We start from the raw sequence: 19,063 nt of genomic DNA on the forward strand, positions 1-19,063 counted from the left end.
TGCTCTAAACAGATTTTTTTGTCCAATCAGGGGCCCGTACCATGGTAGTTGAACTCAGGGTTATGGGATTAGTTTTGAGTTGGCAAAACCAAACCAACCCAATCAGGGGCCTATACCATGAAGCCGGTTTAGCTGGCTATCCAGATATGTTTAAGCTTAGTTTGTGCCAATCCTGGGTTCAAGGTACCATTAAAGTGGTTTGGCTTTTAGCAGTGTTCATCTCCATAGTAACTTACACTCCACAGCTAACCTGCTCCAGGGCAGGTTATGTTCTGGATAAGAGATCTCAAACTGAAATTGGACCAATCAGCTGTGAGCAAAGTGACATATCTGATGCAATAAAGTCACTCCCCTTTTTTCTACTCCAAATTAAAGGTCACTACATAGCAAATGGCTATTAAAGGTCCCATGGCATGAAATTTTCATTTTATGAGGTATTTCAACATTAATATGAATTCCCCTAGCCTGAATATTGTCCCCAAGTGGATAGAAATGTTGATCGGTGTAAACCCGAGTTCTGGCTGTCTCTCTCTGCCTTTGAGAAAATGACAGGCCAGACTAGCCAATCCTGAAGCCTCCTGGTTTGACGTCCAAGCAGGAACGGTTTCCTCCCTTTCCTCCGCCCAGAGAATCTGGCACGCCCATGCAAACGCTCGAGAGATCATTAACGTTACTTGTGAACGAGTGAACTGGCAGTTTCTCAGTGTTTGGATGTACAAATGAAAACAGAAGTCTTTCTTCAGTTCCTTCTGATCTGTGATCATTGATTTCTGATGTGTAGCTAATTATTTATTATTCGTGCACACGCTGCGGCTTCTCTCTCTCCCGACAGAGCTGTGTTTTCGTGTTTTCTATCTTGTGAGTCAGTGTTTTGTACGTCCTCGTCGCGTCTATCTGTTCTAAAATGTGCATACAGTCTTTTCTGTTTAACATCAGCAGTAACATCTTTAGAGATAAACCTCACACACGCCGAAGCTCGGCCTTCAACATCCCCGACCCCCAGTACTGCATCTGGCCCACAGCGGAGGCACCAAACGCGGCGTGAGATTAAGCAGAAGGGGGGTAAGCGTGAGGGTATCTGGGCTAGGCTAGCCAGCTTTCCCCACAATAAACTGGATTACATTCGATTACTACTGTTGTGTCTTTGTTTGCGCTGTGTAAGTTACTCAATGCGCATCACTGACGCTATTCATATGATTGGAACATATCTAGAAATAATGCTTTAATCAAACTTACTAACTCGTTCATCTCGCTGTAATGGTAACTTACATTGCATGTGTTACAAAGTTGGTAGAATAATGATGAAGAGGACTCGGTGTGACTGGGACTCGTGTTTATTCAGAACTCTCAGATACAAACACAATAAACTCGCGCTGACAGACAACGCTCTCATAACTCAGTAGTTACTATAAATAACTTTGTTAGCAATCGCTCCGTCTCCGTGATGTCCTGTTCGCGAACGAATCATTCTTTTGAATCGGTTCTTTTTAGTGAACCGAACCAGTTCACCAAATCGGACTGAATCGTTCTAAACGGTTCGCGTCTCGAGTCAGCGCTGATCCATAATTTACTAACTTTCTGACATGAGTGACAGCCCCTCTGACTAGAAATAAACTAATAACCTGAAGTATATTCTAGTAACTACAACAGTTCACCCTGAACTGAGACATGCTGAGAGAACTGATGTGAAGTGAACACAGGTCCATCTGTCTCTGGCAGACTCGTGCCTGCTCGTGCCTCGTTAAACCACGCCCCCTCCGCTCATTTAAAATGCAAAGATGTCAGCCAATCACAACAGTGGGCGTTTTTCCTGAAGTCTCACAGCAGACACGCCTCTTGAAGCAGGGCAGTCAGCCACAGGGCAAACAGCAGTATAGAAAAAATGCCTTTTATTTCTAAATTATGACATTTTATGATGTAAAAATCATACTAACAATATAAGTACACCTCAGGAAACACTATAAAATAATAGAAAAATGCCATGCCATGGGACCTTTAAAGACTTAAACCTCTGGCTTTTAACAATGCTTATTTATAATAATAATAATTTTGAATTATTTAAAAATAATTTATCTAATTATTATACCCTTAATAAATTACACATGTATAATTTTAGTAAATCAATCATTAATATGCATTTTGTTATTATTTAAATAAATAGCCTATATAAAGGTCATACAAATAAGCTTTAAATTCAATAACTAAATCTATAAAAAATTACATGTGAGCATAAATGTTCAATTCTCTCTATATATCAACTAAACTAACTTCATAACTTTTACTTGCATTGACGTATAAGATTTTTCTTAAAGTTGTCCTCGACAGCTCTATTCTTCTGTTTAAATTTGTTTAAATTCTTAATATTTTTAAATCATGTATATTCTGCAGAAGAGTGAAGTGAATCACACTGCTTCTCTCGTAAGAAGTGAATATCAGTTTTACTGATCCACAGCATGTGATTGGCTGTTCACTGCTGATGTCACAGCTAAACTCCTAAACTCAGGATCAAAGCCTGAGTTGACAGAGAAAGTTGATGATCAGCATCATGGGACCAACAAAGCCTGAATAGATTGGTTTGGTTTTGTCAACTCGAAACTAATCCTGTAACCCTGAGTTTGTTAAACTACCATCATGGTACAGGCCCCAGGCTTTGTTCTCATCAACTTTATCTGTCATTTTGGGATTTGATCCAGAGTTTATGGAGTGTATGCACATGAAAGTGTGGCATTAGTGAACAGCCAAACAAATGCCTTAAAACTGTGAAAAGAGAAACTGTAGTTCACTTCTCATGAGAAAATAATTCACTCTTCTGCAGATAAAATGTGGTAATAAATCTAAAATTATGTAAAATGCACTTACCCAGCAATAAGAAAAGACAAACTAAAAGAAAGCATTTTGCTATAGGCTATCAGTGCAAGTGAAGTTAAGTTAGTAATATATTGCATAAATAAACTCAAAGCACACATGTAGTCATTTTAAAGCTGTATTTATTGATTCTTAACCATATTTATATTATGCATTTATATGAATTTGATCTGATCAAAATCTGTGATTTGTTCATTCTTTTTAACCTTTATTTAACTGACCCATTTTCAATGTTTTTACTGACTAACTTGAGTGTATTTTGTAAATATAAAACATTTTTGATGCCTACAACACACTCCAAAGAAGTTGGGACAGAGGCATGTTTACTACTATGTCACATCACCTGTCCTTTTAATTACACTTTTTGCATGTTTGGGAATTGAGGATACTAACTGTTGAATTTTGTAAGTGGAATTTTTGCACAATCTTGCCTGATACAACTGCTCAACAGTCAGTGGTCATTGTTGTCTGATTTTCCTTTTCATGTTGTGCCATACATTTTCAATAAGAGACAGATCTGGTGTGCAGTCAGGGCAGTCAAGCACATCCCTTCTGTCTAAGAAACCACTGTGTTGTAGCTTGTGCAGAATGAGGCCTGGCATTTCTTGCTTCCCAGGAAAGAGGCCTGGCATTTCTTGCTTCCCAGGAAAGATGTCATCTTGATGCTATTCACAAGTTCACACTTTCATATAATTTAGAGGGGAGTAAAGTTTTAATGCGTATTTGGCGCGCTGTCTGGGGGAAGGGCTCTGAGCTCGTAATTTCGCCCAAACTCAGAGTACTCCCCCCGTGTATGTGGTACTTGGAGGGATGCTGATAAACTGTCAACAAACGGAGGTCAGACTGCTGAATATATGTCTGAGTGCACTATCCACTCGTGTTAATTATCTGAAACATCATTTAAATGTCTCTGTACAATCCCAATATATGCCTCCACATCAATGGTGCCTTCACACATATGCAAGTCACCCATGCCATTTACACTAATGCACCCCCTCTGGCAGATGTTTGCTTTTGCACCTGTCACTGATGAAAGTCTGGATGGTCCATTTCGTCTTTGGGACTGAGAACTGTCCGTTTTTCCCAAAAACAAGCTGACACATGGACACATCTGACTACAGCACACATTTCCAATGTCTTTTAGACCATCTGAGATGAGAGAGAACTCGCTGGAATCTCTGCATTGAGCAGATGTATATCTTTCTCCTTAACTCCTGAGCCCATGTGGCTGTATTTTACAGAGTAGCATCGAAGGCTCGAAGTTCACATACATTCAACAGAGGTTTCCTGCTTTTTTCTACTGGATTTCTCTGGATTCCCTGAAAATTTTTTACAATGTATGGTAGTTGGTGAAAGACCTTGTTCTGGGAAATGTGATTTTTGAATTGTTTGACAATTGATCTCAATGATATTTGGCATAAAGTGGTGAGCGCATGACTTATCTTTGTTTGCAAAGACTGAGATGCTCCTTTTACACTCAATCCCGATATACCTCAACTAATTCACCTGCTGATTGTGGACTGTTTCAAAACAGTTTAACTAGGATATCTTGTCTTTTCACTTTTATTTTGCCTCTGTCCCAACTTTTTTGGAGTGTGTTGGAGCTTTCGAAATCAAAATTTGTTTACAAAATACAATTACTTTGGCCAGTGAAAACATTAGAATTTTTTTCTTTATACTTTTGTCAGTTAAATAAAAGTTCAAGAGAAGTAACAAATCACAGATTCTTGTTTTAATTGCATTTTTACAAAATGTCAACTTTTCTGGAAGTGTGGTTGTAATTGTTCAACTACATAATTGCACATAATCATATAAAATAATTATAGAGAAACTGACTGAGTGACTTTGTGTCACTTTGCTCACTGCTTATTGTTCCAGTTTCAGTTTGAGCTCTCTTTCTTACCCAGAACATGACCTGTCCCAGAGCAGGTAGCTGTGGAGACTAAGTTATGGCGATGAACACCGCTAAAAGCCAAGGCACTTTCATGGTGCCTAACACCCAGGGCTGGCACAAACTAAACTGAAATATACCTGGCTAGCCAACTAAACCGGCTTCATGGTATAGGCCCCAGATGTTCTCTGGAAGGAAAACTTCTCTCCCACTAATACCACTATTAATACGACCAGCAATTCACCCGGCTAAGCAAAGAATCCTTCAAATATTTAAATATGCTCAAAAATAATTATATAAAAAAAGAAAGGTATCATAAAATATTACACCATTGTTTTGGCCAACAGAAAATGTTATTACTATTTTACTTTACCATACTTACCATTGTGTTGCATTTCCTCTGACAGCCACTTGAGGACGGCAGACATCTTATATTTGTACCCATACTATTCCAAAAAAATCACCTGCATTCATCCAACTGATTGTAGATCTCTGTGCAGCGATCTTACAGTAATCATGCTGACCCTGCAGGGCAAAACGAAAAACCCAAAGGACAGTGCATATTATTACAAGCAGGGGCATAACATGTCCAGCTCCTCTCTGGACGTAATGAGTGGTGCTTGAAGGTCCAGCCACACCTTAAAGGGTTAGTTCACCCAAAAATGAAAATTCTGTCATTAATTACTCACACTCATGTCGTTCGACACCCGTAAGACCTCCGTTCATATTCGGAACACAAATGAAGATATTTTTGTTGAAAGCTGATGGCTGAGAAAGGCTTCAGATAGGCCCCCATTGGCATTCAGTACATTTACACTCCCAAGACGCATAAAAGGCACTTAAAACGTTGTTACGTTACAAAGTCCATCTCACCACAGTGACTCTACAATAATTTTACGATGCCACAACAATAGTTTTTGTGCGCAAAAAAAAATCTAAATAACACCTTTACCCAACTTGTTCTTGTCTTCCGTGTGTGCCTCCACGACGCATGTGCGAGAATATGACGCAGATCCGGCGTTCGGACACATGACCCAGAAGCGATTTGTTTACAAGCAGAGGAAGACGCGCGTATCTAAGCTGTTGAATTCTACATTGATCGTGCTTTAGGTCTCGGCGTAGTTCTCAAAATGGGGTTAGAGTGTGCATTTCATGGATTCCCGAACCCCGGCTCTACGACATATTCTCGCGCATGCGTCGTGGAGGCATACACGGAAGACAAGAACAAGGTGTTATTTTGATTTTTTTTTGCGGACAAAAATTATTGTCGTCGCATCGCAAAATTAACGTAGAGCCACTGTGGTGAGATGGACTTTGTAATGACGTTTTAAGTGCCTTTTATGGGTCTTGGGAGTGTAAATGTACTGAATGCCAATGGAGGCCTATCTGAAGCCTTTCTCAGCCATCAGCTTTCAACAAAAATATCTTCATTTGTGTTCCGAATATGAACGGAGGTCTTACGGGTGTCGAACGACATGAGGGTGAGTAATTAATGACAGAATTTTCATTTTTGGGTGAACTAACCCTTTAACCTTAACCCTACCCATAACCCTCCCTATCCCCAGAGCCAAATGCATATGTCACTGATGAAAGCTTGGATGGTCCCTTTGGGAAAGAGAACTCAATGTCCGTTTTTCCCCAAAACAAGCAGAAACGTGGACTCATCTGACCACAGCACACATTCCCACTGTCTTTTGAATCATCTGAGTCGGGCTCGAGATTCAACAGAGATTCAAGTGGCATTTCTTGATGCAGCGGCAGACTGTGTTTTTCCAGAGAACTCCCAAGCCCATGTGGCTGTATTTAACAGAGTAGCATGATGGTTTCTACAATGCCAACGGAGGGCTCGACGGTCACACACATTCAACAGAGGTTTCCTGCCTTTCCTTACACAGACTGTGATTTCTCTTGATTCCCTGAACATTTTTACAATATTATGTATGGTATGTTATGTGAAAGACCTAAAATAGTTTGTGAAAGACCTAAATGTGTTGCCCAGAGCCAATTGCTCTGCCTACCCCTAAACCTTATTAGGTCAAGCTCCATCCATTACATCCACAGAGGAAGAGTTGGACCAGGCCAAGGCCAAGGCCCACCCATTATGTCCAGAGAGGGAGAGCTGGATGTCATTTGAGCACCATTTGGGGTGTGCTTCTCAATATGCTTCCGTGTTCCTCCGTTCTCCAGCCTGTGATGGAGTATCTGTTCAAAGTTAGCCAAGAGGAGTGAGGAGCTTCCAGATGAGCTATGAGGACGCACAGTCAGAAGTACTTCTCATTTCTAATTTGTGCATCCTGGTTCACTTTCCTCACTTCCTTTCCTCGCCTCTCAGCTCCATTCCCATTCGAGGGCAGGATGCAAGGAAAGAAAATGAGGACGGAGGAACCGAAGGAAATTCGTATATTAAAATATTATACTTGATCACTCAAGCGTCACTTCAAAGCAACATAAGGGCAGCTGAAGGGATCTGCTGCCCTTGTACATTTGGTTATTTAAGAAATTCATAATATATAATAATAAAACAAGATGCCCTGCTGAAATATGTGAGATGTATGGTTTATTTAAACTGCAATGGTAAAACTAATTCAAATAAAATGATTGTGACAGATGTGAAGAGGGAGGAAAATTCACATGTGTGTCCATGTGACAAGAAGCAGCATTATTAACCTGCTGCATGTGTCCTTAAAGTTATTTTGATTAAAGATACGAGGGCACATGAATTAAATAAAATTAATAACACACATCCAGATGAAGAATAATTTTAGGAATGAAACGGATCACCAGCTCAGCCTCATCTTTCTGCATTCGTACAGCTCAGGACAACAGCTCCAGCTTCCCGGGTTTTCGTTTTTTGAATGTTTTCACCTCAAGAGGGCGCCCAAGGTTATTCAGCCCCGGAAAAAGGTGCAGCATTCCAGTAACAGACCAGACAAGCATATTCTTGTGGAGAACAAGTTCAGAGCGCAGAGTGAAGTATTTAAGGTTTGCTAAAATTCTCATCCCAATATACTAATAATTTCTAGTCACATTTTCTCTCTTCAGAAAGCAAACATAAAGGGCAAAATGCCTTCGCTTTACTAAGCCTAATTGCTGAAACAAAGATGGTGCTTTACATGTTGACAACAAACAAGCCAGCTGTCATACTGAGGTCATTGATTCATAGCATTATGTTATTATTAATTCCTCCTTGATGCTGTCTTCTCAGGTCAGTTGAAGACCAAAATGTAGTTCTTAAAAGAATTTTAAAATTCAATAGACTAAAGCATCTTGTATGGATTCAAACAACGTGCCATATGCTCATAAAAAAATCAGCCTCATATATATTGTTAGACGAAACAAAGTAAACATGATAACACAAATGCATCAGTTGGCATTGAGCTGAAAAAAGAGCATTCCTTTGGTGAGCTGGCACAGTGTTGTTGGTTGGCACCAGCGTATTATATGTCCTGTGTGTGTCCTCACGAGAGGGTTTGCCCCCTCATGCTGTTGCTTCCAGTTTCCTCCAGTCTCCCCCTGCCGCCATGTCTGGCACTGCTTTCGGTGTGCTATAGTCTGCTAAAACCTGCTGCCATACACTGCGCTCTGGGAGTCCTTTCTGCTGTATGTCAGGTAAGGTCAACCCTCCACCCTACTGCATACATATACATTCACATTCAGAGGAAAATAAGGCCTGTCACACTTTTTACATAACAGTAGTATTATAAATAGAATTAGTACAAATCATATGGTGTGAGAAGCAAGAATGAATACAGGGCAACTTTGCCCGTTTGCCAAATGGTGAAGTTGATGTTTCTGTTTGTTCTTGAACTAGTCCTGGATCTGGCAATATGCGGTGACAGTTGCATATTCCATTTTTGTGACTGTGCCAGAGATTAGCTGGCCTGGTACTTTATAAATATAATTGTTAAACAAAGATGCAGCCACAGGAATAATGATTCTGTAAGTCCAAATAAATATGACTGTGATGTCACAAAATATGTGATTTTATTCCTGACATTTTTAGCACAGCGAGTTCCAAAAAGATCTGTTTTGTTTAAGCTAATGGTGACACTTAATTGTTGTTTCTGGTCTTCAGTGATGGTGAACGTGCAAGTAGCCTGTATATCCAAAGGTGGATGTTTTCTGTTTTCCTTTATGCTTGTAAGGAAATGTCTTGTGAATATATGTCTTTGTCTGTATTTTCAAGACTCATCTTTGAAGATTGAACGCTTTTAGGTTGCTTGTGGGGAGGTGTTGTTTCTTTCACATTGCCTCGTGTGTTTTCACTTGCCCTGCAATTGATTCATACATCAGTAAAGTCCAAAGTCAATCTGTATCATGCACCACTATATGCCAGGACATCCTCTGGTAAACATGGAGGTTCACAAGAGCTGGTGACTCACATGACTCAAAATACAGCAGCTTCTTTTATGAGTGTGTCTAGTCTGGCAGTAGATCTTTGAAGGGCTCTCCACTCACCTGGCACAGACACACAGATTCAGTGCCAGCAGCATTCTGGTAGCCTCCATATGCTTGGCCTGTCAGACCCTTAAAGCAGTCCACATACTGGCAGTAACGCTGTCTTTATTTTTATTATATTATTGTATTTTTATCTTTATCACTTCCCTTAAAGGTATGATATTCTAGTCAATAAAGTACTTATGCAAGCTGTTGAGCACATCACATACCAAACTGTGCAGTCAATATGTCAAAAACTTTTAACATTTTTCTCTTTCAACATAATAAGTTAAAATGTATATCTATGTATATCAGTTCATTTAAATAGAACTATGTAGTAATATTTATGGTGTGACATGATTTTTATAACTACAAAGTATAAAAGTACTAATACTACTTAATGTCTACTTGAACTACTTGGTTTACTCACCCTGCTGTTCCTAATTCAAGATGATATTTCAGAGCTTCAGCAGAGGGGAAGATTATCAGTGAATAATGAATATTGATGTGTTGCTCATACAATGTTATCATTTGGTGTCAAAAGTCTTGGAAGCACATGTCATATGGTCTATTTCTGTGTTTGTTCTCCTTTTTAGAGCTTGACGGATGTCATTATGAACTGTCAATGTATGTAAAACAGCTCTGTGAAAATTAAAGTCATGAAATGGGAGATGCAGCTTTTTAAATTAGAATAAATTGAGGGCAGGTCTTGCTTGTGAATTGATTGGATTGTTGGATAGTTGTGGTTTGCTATTGCTGTGATGTCATGTGAGTGACATGTTTTCCAGCCCTTGCGCTAGTGAACACATCATCAGAGAAGAGAAGAGATGTTGCTGCAAGAGTTTACAAGGTAAACAAGATTACAAGGGAACATGAATTTAAGACAAATCATTTATAATAAATGCTCAAATATTCTATAAAACAATAAGAATTGTCCATTGTGAATTCATAGTGACTTTAATCCTTTTGTGTTCCACAGTTTGGAACGACATGAGGATAATTGCATGCTGACAGAAATTTCATTTTTGTGTAACCTATCCCTTTAAGCAATTGTACCAACCCATAGTGTGGCAAATGTAGTAAATGATGCAGAGAGCGACCTCATGTACGTAATCACTGGACAGTTTGAATATTTCTAAACCGCTTCTCACAAAGCAAAATTTGATCTGCCTTACTCGGTTTAAGATAGAATAACATGGAAGTAGGGTGATTGCTTGGACTCAGCTTGGCTGGCGATGTGGCACTAAATCAGTGCTGGGTGGCAGTATTGTCTTCTGTGCATAGGTTCATACCAGGCCACAAAGCACTATTATGTGTGCGGTTGCTTTGGTATTATTCGAGCTGCTGCCGCTGGTTGTTTTCTGTCTGTTCTTGTGGCTGCAGTGGTGAGAGGTGCTGATTGCGTCTCCTGTATTCCACCACTGCTGCCTGGCCCCGCCTTTGACCAGAGCTGTGCACAGAATTTCAATGAGCTTTGTGAAGGAGGGAGACGTTGTCTGCCTCACTGTGTATGTGCCTGGTTGGTTTCATAGCTGGTTATGATGTTGAGAGGTTTGTGCAAGCTTAGTGTTCTACTAGTTTAGTTTATTTTGCAAGGCAAACAGCTATGGGACCTGCGATTAAAGGGACAGGCTTCCTTTGGATGAATCTAACAAAACCTGTCAAGATTAATATCCACATTATATTTCACCTAAAATACAAAAGAAAGACATTTTTTGAGATTTACATTAAATTGCAATAACGCAGAAGAGTCTCATTCCGAGAAATAAATTCAGAAAAAATAAATAAATACTCAAATAAAATAAATAGTAAAAATGTATGCTGATTTGCCTATATGTTGATATATTATTGAAATTATAAAGTGCACTACCTTTCAAAAGTTCGGGGTCAGTAAGATTTTTTTTAATGTTTTGAAATAAGTCGCTTTAACCGACAAAGAATACATTTATTTGATCTAAAATACAGTAAAAACAGTAATATTGTAAAATGTATATATACAGTACAATTAACTGTTTTTTATTTGAATATATTTTAAAATGTAATTTATTCCTGTGATGCAAAGCTGACTTTTCAGCATCCTTTCTCCTGTCTTCAGTGTTACATGACCCTTCAGAAATATGCTGATTTAGTGCTCAAGAAGCATTTATTATTATTATCAATGTTGAAAAAAAAGTTGTGCTGCTTAACATTTTTGTGTAAATTGCTAAAAATATTTTTTTTTCTGTTTTTAGAAAAGGTCAAAAGAACAGCATTTATTGAAATACAAATCTTTTTCAGCATTATAAATACAGTGCATCCGGAAAGTGTTCACAGCACTTCACTTTTTCCACATTTTATGTTACAGCCTTATTTCAAAATGGATTACATTAATATTTATTTCCTCAATTCTACAAACAATACCCCATAATGACCACATGAAAGAAGCTTGTTTGAAATCTTTGCAAATTTATTGAAAATAAAAAACTATCTGTCCCAGAGCAGGATCCACAGATCGTCCTTGAGATGTTTCTACAACTTGATTGGAGTCAACCTGTGGTAAATTCAGTTGATTGGACATGATTTGGAAAGGCACACACCTGTCTATATTAGGGATGGGTCGCGATTTTCGAATATTCGATTAGTTATTTAATTATAGAATATCGAATAGTATGTGCGATTATCGTCCCAAAAAAATCCCCATGTTGTCGGTGCTGATGTGGTGCTGACGCGTTCATGTAACCAGAGGGAGGCGCTGCCAATAACGCTCCTAAAAGCTGCCAGTCAGCTCTCAGGGTGTTTTATACTGGACATGTTTGCTGCGGTCCGAGTCTAACTGTTCCCTCCGCCTCCGCAGTGTTGGTCTGGTTTCACACTCAACTTGAACCCTGGTGCGTTTGCGTTCATCTTACGTCATCACAAACGTGCACGGGCTTGATAGAAAACAGAACGCGGGTCAATATATTGGGCTTTTTTCAATTAATTTGGTGCTATTATGTGCAGCTGAGTAAACGACACTTGGGTTTACCGTATGTGTGTCGCTTGAAGGCGGCTTTGCTGCTTGCAAACAGACTCTTTTGAGGAGACGGTGAATTGCCATTCATTTGCTGCCCTGATTGCACTCTATGCGCGAATACACTGCAGGCTCGCTCTCGCGATCGTATCTCAGCTAAATCATCCACACTATCATCTCTTACGTGTATGTTATTGAACTAATGACATTGTAATCGGCTAAAACGCATGCGCTGGTTACTTTCTTCCACAACAAGTGCGCACCCGAGTGTTGTTTGCACATTCACGTGAATCACGGCTCAGCTCCGAGTGCAACCGAACTCCGGTTGTGTGTTCTCGGGTTCGGTACCTCAGTGCACACCAAGCTCTGTAGGTAAGCTTTCACATTAGCAATTTTTCATGCTAACCGTGCCCCATTCCGAACTAAAATGCCAGAGTAAAAACGCCATGAGACAACAGAAGAATAACACATCGTCTCACGCGCACGCTGTAGACTTGTGGCATTTATCAGGTAACTTGGGGCGATGTCACATTACAGTCATATGTTTCAGCATGTTACAATAATATGGCTTGAGTTGATATAGCCTATTCCCTAATGAATTAAACAGTTTGTTATCATACAGATTGAGAGTGTGAATGGTCTCTCTCCCCCTCTCTCTCTCTCTGTTTATGTGTGTAGCCTATACATGCGTGCATGCGGGGGAGGAGTTGCGATTTTCGAATAAAAATCGAATAATTCCCAGCGATCTTCGAATATCATTTTTGCTTGAAATGCCCATCCCTAGTCTATAAAAGGTCCCACAGTTAACAGTGCATGTCAGAGCACAAACCAAGCCGTGAATTGCCTGTAGACCTTCGAGACAGAATTGTATCGAGGCACAGATCTGGGAAACGGTACAGAACAAATTCTGTAGCATTGAAGGTCCCAATGAGCACTGTGACCTTCATCATCTGTAAATGGAAGAAGTTTGGAACCACCAGGACTCTTCCTAGAGCTGGCCGCCCAGCCAAACTAATCGGGGGAGAAGGGCCTTAGTCAGGGAGGTGACCAATAACCCGATGGAGAGCTCCAGCATTTCTCTGTGAATAAAGGAGAACCTTCCAGAAGAACAACCATCTCTGCAGAACTCCACCAATCAGACCTGTATGGTAGAGTGGCCAGACGGAAGCCACTCCTCTGTAAAGCCCGGAACATACCAAACTGACGGTCAGCTGTCGGGCAGTTTTTGTGCATCGGCCAATTAAGTTTTCTCAGTGTGTTCTGCACCGTCGGCTGAAGTTGGTCCTCGTCTGCCTTTTTTTGGCTGATTCGACATGTTAAATTGGCGTCGGAGCTCGTTGGTCAGTCGGGCCATCTGATCATGCTGATTGGTTGTTCAGCTACTGCTACCTATTGGTACGGAATGGTATTTCTTCTTATGTGTGCACAGAACGGACATGTTACTTGGCCGACGTGAGCCGACCCCGCAGTCTACTTTCGTCGCCACTAGTTCGTCGGCGTCCACTTGGTGTGTTCCGGGCTTAAAAGGCTGCATGGAGTTTGCCAAAAGGCTCCTGAAGGACTCTCAGACCACGAGAAACAAAATTCTCTGGTCTGATGAAACAAAGATTAAACTCTTTGCCCTGAATTGCAAGCTTCATGTCTGGAGGAAACCAGGCACCGCTCATCACCTAACCAATCCCATCCCTACAGTGAAGCATGGTGGTGGCAGCATCATGCTGTGGGGATGTTTTTCAGCAGCAGGAACTGGGAGACTAGTCAGGATCGAGAGAAAGATAAATGCAGCAATGTACAGAGACATCCATGATGAAAACCTGCTCCAGAGCGCTCTGGACATCAGACTGGGGCGAATGTTCATCTTCCAACAATACAACGACCCTAAGCACACAGCCAAGATAACAAAGGAGTGGCTACGGGACAACTCTGTGAATGTCCTTGAGTGGCCCAGCCAGAGCCCAGACTTGAACCCGATTGAACATCTCTGGAGAGATCTGAAAATGGCTGTGCACCAACGCTCCCCATCCAACCTGATGGAGCTTGAGAGATCCTGCAAAGAAGAATGGGAGGAACTGCCCAAAAAGAATGAATTTAATCAATTTTGGAATAAGGCTGGAACATAACAAAATGTGGAAAAAGTGAAGCGCTTTGATTACTTTTCCATATGCACTGTATCTTTACTGTCACTTTTGATCAGTTTAATTAATCATTGCTAAGTAATTTTACCTTTAATTTGGGTAGTAATTTAATTAAAGTATTCCAATAATGAAAAAAATTTTGGGAATGAGAAATTACACAAAAGTGTCTATAGTTTCTATAATATATATTTAATTTTATTTGTCATAATTTATAGTATAGTATAAAATACAATTTTCATATTTTATAATTTTTCAATTTATAATATAATACAATAATTTTGATTAGTTTAGCAGTGAAATGTTGCGCTTATGTGTGTTCAGTTTTGATCTCAGGCACGTCTTATGAAGACTTATGCACATAAATGCTAGTAATAATTTGTTACATTTATGTAGCGCTTTTATCGGCACTCAAAGCACTACATATGAAAAGGGGGAATCTCCTCAACCACCACCAGTGTGCAGCATCCACCATATGAGAGTCAGGACCTCTGTTTAACGTCTCATCTGAAGGATGGTGCTTGACAGTATAATGTCCACATCACTATACTGGGGTGTTAGGAACCACACAGACCACAGGGTGAGCACCCCCTGCTGGCCTTACTAACACCTCATCCAGCAGCTACCTAGTTTTCCCCAGGAGGTCTCCCATCTAGGTACTAACTAGGCTCAACCCTGCTTAGCTTCAGTGGGCAACCAGTCTTGGGCTACAAGGGGACTTGACTGCTTGTTTGCTATCAGATCATCAGCTGTAGTTCAGCTGAGCAGATTGTCTTTAGGTGCACCAGATTGGGGTATGGTGAGTGTTGAGGAAGAGCAGAGTGTCAGAGCTGTTATCTGGGTGCATGACGGTGTCTGTGTGCATTTACACAATGGTGGCTTTGTCAGCCTCTCACCCTGAAGCAGAGCGAGTTAGTACTGGGGCAAGTGTGTCTGCTTGCAAGGTATCTATTGCATGTGTGACGCAGTGTAAAGTGCGCCTTGCAGCAGCTCAGGAGTAGCAAACGGCCCTGCTGATTTAGCTGTTAACAAAGGCAAGCATTCAAATGAATTAGGCTCTGCTCCAAGAAGGGGATGGGGGGTGGCTTAGCTGATAAATATTCATTGAAACTCAGGCATTTCTGCAGTGTTCTCACTCTCTCACGCCAGGGTTCTTTCTCTGTCCGCAGCTCCTTTCATTCGCCCTCTTTCATTTTGATCTGTATGCGTGATGCCACCTGCACCGAGAGGCTGAGGGAATCAAATAGGAACCAGAACATGGTGCCCCCTGGTGTTCCCCTATCTTCTCTCCATCTCACGGTCTTCCTATATTCCCCTAGGTACTCCTAGCCTGGGGAATCTAGGTTCGTCACATGACCCTTTCGCCCACGTTCATGTGACTGTGTGGATTGCTGCTCGACACCACGTGTGACGTGTGAGTCAAAAAGAGGAGCGAGAAAGACAAGCAATTTAAATAATAAAAGGAAAAAAACCTGCTGTTTCACTGCATGTCCCCCATTACCTGTCATCAGGCAGTTTGTTTGAGTGTATGTGTCAGCATGTGCATGTGTGTGTCGCTGGAGCGGCGTCTGTGAACAGCCTGACTCTGATTATGTGCTGCAGCCACTTGGGTAAGTTCCCTGACACTCGCATCCATTCATTTGTGCTTCTCCACAGTGAAGTCATTGTCATGCATGGTGTGTATGCAGAGCTCCCATGTAAATATTGTTATGCTGTCATTGAAATCGAAAGCGTGGCGCAGTAACAGCGGGTTTGCTGTTACGCTCTGATGGCACGCTCGATCGCAGACTCTTTTGAAATGGACAAAAAGCCCTTTTGTTTAACCTCGCAGGATTGTTTCTCTTCTGTTTGGGGTCGTTACATGCTCCGCTGTTGTTCATTGCGACCTATATTATAAAGATAATTAGCTTAGTTATGTTATCTGTGCTGTATTTTACTGAATTGCATGTTGTTTGAATATCCACCTGAAGCTCCACAGAAACTGAGGTTGAGAATGTACTGTTGTATTGCAGTAAGTGGAAAGTTTGAGAGCCATTAGACCCCTAGCCATTTGAGTGCTTACTATCTCTCATGGGAGAAGCATGTGATCATTCTCAGATTAAATTATACAGAGCTGTGTGAGCGTTTATGCCAATTAGCATGCATTCATTCTTGTGGACACATTGTTATGAATGGTATTCATTTTTCCAAGAATTTTATAATATGGGTTAATTTTACACATGACATAGTAAGTATGCATAGAACATACACTTACCACTATCAAGTTTGGGGTCTGTAATATTTTTAAATGTATATGAAAGAAGAATCTTGTGCTCACCCAGGCTGTTTTTATTTGATCAAAAATATAGTCATATTATTACAATTTAAATGAACTATTTTGTATTTTAAAGTGCCCCTATTATAGCCTAGAAATCTAGACGCACCCGAGCGGCAGCAAATCTAATTTGCAGCCAGGGTAGTCTAGCAACTCTCCGTTGGCATGCGAGCTGGAAAAAACAAACTCTGGTCAGGCCAATCACATGGGGTTTAGAGTCAGTGGGCGGGCTTAACATAATCACAGCAGAGTTGTGGCGGTTCTGCGTGATACTTGTAAACAAAGAAGCTTTCGAATCGGCTTTGGCCACGACTCTGGAGGACTTGGAGTTAAGCTTTTCTTTGAGAAAAGAACAAAGAACGGCACTGAAGTCATTCTTAAGAAAGGAAGATGTGTTTGGAGTTTTGCCGACCGGATGCGGCTAAAGTTTAATATATCAACTAGCTCCACTTCACCTTCTTTGTTGCTCTGGTTGGTTGTAGCGCTATCCTATTGCATGCAGAGGGAATTTGAAAGACAACCGTTTATCCCGCCCCTCGGATTGAGCCCTGCCAACATCTTGATGTGGGTCTGGCTTGTCAGGCTACCCCTATTATGTTTTTTTGACTATTGCCTTTCATGCAGTGTGTAAACGCTCTGCAAAGTTGTAAAGTCGAAAGTGCACAGTAAATAAAGTGATTGTCTCCCAAAAGAAAGAATCGACTCTGAAACGCCTAAATGAGTCATTTGTATTTTGAATCCTACTGCATGACAGTTCTACATCACTAGAAATTATATTTGCATAATGCCGCCTATGTTGTACATTGTCTGCCTGCGAACAACTTGACCAGCCCTCAAACATTATTTTACTGACGACTGCAAATAATTGTAATGTTACATCAGACAACGGATGCCTGGTTATTAGCCGCGTTTCCACCGCAGGAACTTTCCCCAGGAACTAGGGACTTTGGGGTGGTACTCGGTGTGTTTCGACCGCAGGAACCAGGGTCTAAATGAAGTTCCGGGTAAATATTTCCCCCTCCAAACGACCCTGCTCGCGAGGTGGCACTTTTTCAAAGTTCAGGAACTTTCGGGGGTGGGACTTGGCCGCTGAACATGCTGATCGGTTGAGCTCACGCTGCATTTTATTTCAACCGGCATTTTTAAAAGTCTTGCGAGGTTCGTTCTGCTTTCAGTAAATATCAGTCTTGCTCTTTCTGTCCGATGGCGCGTGTTTTCTCAGCAATCGCACGGTCAATGTTTGCTAGCTTTGCGAGCTTTCAGAATACGCTTTAGTATCAGTGCTCTCTTTTCCGCCGTTTTGTTAATGACATATTAGTAAACCACATAACCAGCTAAAGCAGTGCTGCTTGCATCTCCTCCACTTGTTATTGTTGCAGACAGTGCAAAATGATTATTGTCCGTCGCTGACTGGAAGGAACAGCCGCGCGCAGTCCCACGTCTCTGGACTAATTTGCCTAATCTTCACGGTACTTTAGACCGCAGTGGAAACGCAGACAGTAGCAGGTCTGGGGGGAAAAAGTTCCTGTAAAAAAAGTTCCTGGTACAAATTGTTCCGGGTAATTTCGGTGGAAACGGGGCTCCCACTTGTGCACTGCGCTGTAAGCGGTAGACCAATCACAACAGACTGAGCCATGATCTGACCAATCAGAGTAGAGTAAGCTTGCGGAAAGGAGAGATTTAAGCCCGGGATACACTGCATGATTTTTAGCAATCCTATAAGATCATTACAAATCACACTGTGCGGCATGGATCTATTAAACATAGGTACGACATGCATAGACTGTACGATGATGACACCCATGAATCATAGGCTAAAACACAAGATATAGAAGAATAAAACATCATCAGCATGTGCTAGTGGTAAACAAAAAGACCATGATGAATCACACTTTGGCAGTTGTAGTTTTTATGTGTGCCGAAGACACGGTAAAGGAGGGAGGGAAAAGAGCTTGAGGTAAGCAGTTTTAAGTTTTAGCGCCATGTCGTGTTTTCATGTCATTTTTATTGGCTATTCAGTAGACTTAGTCGTAGCAGCAAACACACTGTGCGGTGATCATGCTGAATTTCTGACACTGTTAGAAAATTGTCGTAGGCTATCTTCGATCTCAAGACTGTGACAACGGCCCTCTTTGAACCTCTGTAATTGTACGACATACATAGGACCACCGATTAGGAGCCACAATCACAGAAATCGCCACGATTGTTTCACGATGGAAATCTTTCGTCTGGGACAGCCGAAAATCGTGCAGTGTGTCCCAGGCTTTAGAGAGACTCATTCGTCCGCTTTCACTTGAGAATCATTGAAAAATGTGATGTGCAATGTCTATTTTGAGAAAATGAAAGTTTTTAATGAAAGAATGTAAGCCTGTTGTAGGAGACCTCCAAAACAAAATTAGGAACCTTTAAAATAGCATAATAGTCCTGTGATGGCA

At 41.0% G+C, this 19,063-nt stretch overlaps 2 protein-coding genes across 3 annotated transcripts in view; both read left to right on the plus strand.

Annotated features, from left to right (window-relative positions):
• Nucleotides 1–19,063, plus strand: part of dus1l (dihydrouridine synthase 1-like) — a 658,813-nt gene that overhangs the window by 106,792 nt on the left and 532,958 nt on the right. The gene's annotated exons all lie outside the window — the stretch shown is intronic.
• Nucleotides 8,245–19,063, plus strand: part of LOC307135206 (trinucleotide repeat-containing gene 6A protein-like) — an 87,566-nt gene continuing 76,747 nt past the window's right edge. Inside the window, exon 1 of the mRNA XM_079831443.1 lies at nt 8,245–8,365. The gene's annotated coding sequence lies outside the window, so the exon portion shown is untranslated. The remainder of the gene's footprint in view (nt 8,366–19,063) is intronic.

Source organism: Gobio gobio (assembly GCF_949357685.1).
Source record: "Gobio gobio genome assembly, chromosome: 1".
NCBI lineage: Eukaryota > Metazoa > Chordata > Actinopteri > Cypriniformes > Gobionidae > Gobio > Gobio gobio.